Source organism: Choloepus didactylus, chromosome 9 (assembly GCF_015220235.1).
Source record: "Choloepus didactylus isolate mChoDid1 chromosome 9, mChoDid1.pri, whole genome shotgun sequence".
Classification (NCBI taxonomy): Eukaryota; Metazoa; Chordata; class Mammalia; order Pilosa; family Megalonychidae; genus Choloepus; species Choloepus didactylus.
Genome location: NC_051315.1, coordinates 66,437,642 through 66,440,931, shown reverse-complemented (window position 1 = coordinate 66,440,931; position 3,290 = coordinate 66,437,642). Strand labels below are relative to the sequence as shown.

Below are 3,290 nucleotides of genomic sequence, written 5' to 3'. Positions count from 1 at the left end.
ATTTTAAAATCATAACCCATGGAAAGTACCCTTAGGGAAAATTTTTATGTTTCTAGTGTTTTCTCCTCAGGTGACCCACAAGTTTTCAAGGGTGGGAAACCTGTCTTTATTTTAAAGATTTCCTCATCTCCACTCCCCGTTCCCCAATACAAGCATCTTCTCTAGCATTTGGTACATAGTTGATGCTCAGTAAAACCTTGCTAAAGAAATGGAAGCAGTGAGAATTGGATTTTGTGTGGAGATTTCTCAGTTAGCTTCATTTTTAATGAGGGAGGTTGCCAAGAAGAGTGAAAACTATTTTGGGATAATTTGTTTTTTGTTTTTTTTTTACAATGCCTGTTAAGGTAGGTCTTTTTTTTTTATGTGAATGTTTTTCTTTAATGTATTGTGAATTCCATCAAACATAATCATATTGTATTATTTTTACTATTTATGCCATTGATCACCTCTACTATATTGAACAGATAAGTTTATAGACATGACTTCAAATGTACTGTGACTATTTCGATTAGCACAATTTCATTTAAGTTGTTTATGTTGCCAGTGTTGGCATTTTCAGGAATATATAGGGCACTATATGGAACAAGCTTCTAGCCCAGAGGTTCCTCTTTGAGCCCTGTCCTCCACCCCTCACCAGCATGTGATTTTGGGCAAGCCAATCCTCAGAACCATGGGTCCATGTCAATTAAATGAAGATGTTGCAATTTGTCCTATTTACCTATCTATACAGGTTTCCTGTACAGATCAACTAGGTCAGTATGTGTTAAAATTTTTTTGAAAACTATGAACTACTGTAAAATGGCAACTACAGATAAGTCAGTGAAGTTAACCACCAAAATAATGATTTCAAATTCATTCCTGTAATCAAAGTTTTTAAATGGAACAATTTAATATAAAGTAATCATTGAATAAATGAAAACTTTACATACACTGGGATCCTAGTCTGTTGTACTAAGTCTAATATTTGGAAAGACTAAATTCATGTTAGGGGGAAAAATCTGAGTTAAGATATTTATTAGTGTTTATACAAAAAAGCTGCAACCACTAATTCAAAAGTAAGAGGGCTTTTTCCCCCAGCAAGAGTACATTCTTCAGTAGCACTGCATTTGAATAAGAATTCCATACAAATAGAATATATACCTTAACAGAAGAAAGCAAGGAAGGAATATTTTATATTCTACAGAAAAGATATTCAGCCGGTTCAACAAGATGAGTTACCCCTCCAACCAAATACTCATATTTTCATATTTATTACAAATGTTGTGGTCAGTCCCATATTTGCCAACAATCAGATAGTTGCAACATTTAGTTGTGTAAATCACACGTGACTGTTTCCAAAGGGATATGTGATGTAACCTTCATTTCATAGGAGCAGAAGTGGGTGAATTACTGTATGCTCTTTGATGTTTCAACTAGCCATTCCATTGCCTCATCAAGGCCAGTGCCTTTGGTTGATGAAGTTTTAAATATTTGCCATTTTCAGACCTCCAAGGCAGGTAACCCAAGTGAGTTCGCCGTTTCTGAGTGAGTCATGACCTGTTCCATGTCTTGGTTATTTGCAAACACCATTAAAATGGCTTTTCTCAGCTCTTCTTCCTCCAACATGGCAACTAACTCTGATTTGGAAATGCCAATTCAGTCTGCATCACAAATGTCTATTGCATCTGTGTTTGAATAATAACATCGCCAGTACGGCCCTGATACTTGTCTGTCCTCCTAAATCCCAGCCTTGGAATTGAAGGTTTTTGTATGTTACCATCCCAACATTAAATCCAATAGTAGAAATAGTAGTAACGTCTTCTCCAGCCTGTAACCCGTACAAAATTGTGCTTTTTTTCTGCTCCATCTAATCCACAAATTAAAATTCTCATTTCCCGGGTTCCAAACAGACTGGAAAAAATGCGTGAGTAAAAGCCACCCATGATGAAGCCCCTGCCCGCCCTTGAGATGCGATCCTCACAGACAGGCGCAGGCAGCGACTCCTGTCGAGCCTCCTTGGAAGCCTCGTCAGCTAGCAACTTCAACGTAGGACTCCTGGCAGGAGCAAGAGCGGGGGGGCGTGGGGAGGGGGGGCAATTTTGGGAGAATTTTAAGAAGAGTAGTTTTAAAATTCTAATTATAAGAAAAAGAGTATGAGGAATTGAGGCTGGATGTTAGGAAGGGTTTTTTGTTTTGTTTGTTTGTTTGTTTTTACCGAGAAGACTGAAAAATTGGAAATAGTCTTCCAGGTTCAAGGCTGACACCTTTCTTTACAGATTTTGAATATAGAGTATTGGGTTGGGGCTGGGTAAATTCGACTCTACTTGGAAGTGGGGGGCTTGGGAAAGGGAGATGTGGTTCTCCTTCTGGGCTCAGGTTCCATGGCTGAAGCATGGACGTAGCAAGAAAAATCACTCACCTTGGATAGAATGCAAAACAAAGCACACTGGCACACTGTAAAGATGTGTCTGGCAGACAGGGTCTGCACCACAGGAAATCTTCACTTTGAAAGCTGTTATCCTAGTTAAACTTTCTCAGACATAGGGAATATCTCCTCAGGGTTCCCACAGCAGATCTGTTTCTCAGATGTTAACTTAACCAACATTTCTGCCTAGTATAGCAGCAGTTGAATTAGGCAGCTTTCTGACTGTAGCCTTTTTATGTTCACATTAACATTTATCAAGTCATGGGATGTAAAAATCTACTTAGAAGCTAGTAACTACCTTCTCCCAGGAATTGAGACTTAGTCCCAGGAGAATTTCATCCTTGGCATTTATCATTCCTGGAGCTAATTAATTTGAGTCCTTGTTTTCTTAATTATCCTAAGAAGGACAAAATATTAATGGCAATTTCACCTCCTAATGACAGAGAGTATCAGTGACTTTCATTTTCATTTTCCAATTAATTAATCAGTAATTGATCAATATTTTTATACCTGCTCTGTGAAAGACATCATGCTACAATCAACTTTAATATCAAATGAACTATGTAAGGGTAGGACATACTTAAGGAATACAAGGATAGGTCAATATTAGAAAACCTATGAATGGAATAAAGGGAAAAGCCCTTTAAAATCTTATAGGCAGAAAAGCATTTGATGAAAGTCAACATTCAACCTTAATAAAAAATCTTACTATATAGATTATTAAGATACTTCTTTAAAATGATAAAAATTATCTATCTGACTACAAAAGCTAGAGGAATTTGCAAAAAGAAGGGGAAGAAGGAGAAGGAAAAGAAGGATGAGAAGAAGAAACAAGGCAAAGATGCCCACTTTTACCATTATTCTTCAATATTGTTTGGCAGTCCTA

At 37.2% G+C, this 3,290-nt stretch overlaps 1 pseudogene; it reads right to left on the bottom strand.

Annotated features, from left to right (window-relative positions):
* Positions 1 to 1,386: 1,386 nt before the first annotated feature.
* Positions 1,387 to 1,922, bottom strand: LOC119544613 (annotated as a pseudogene).
* Positions 1,923 to 3,290: the final 1,368 nt, after the last annotated feature.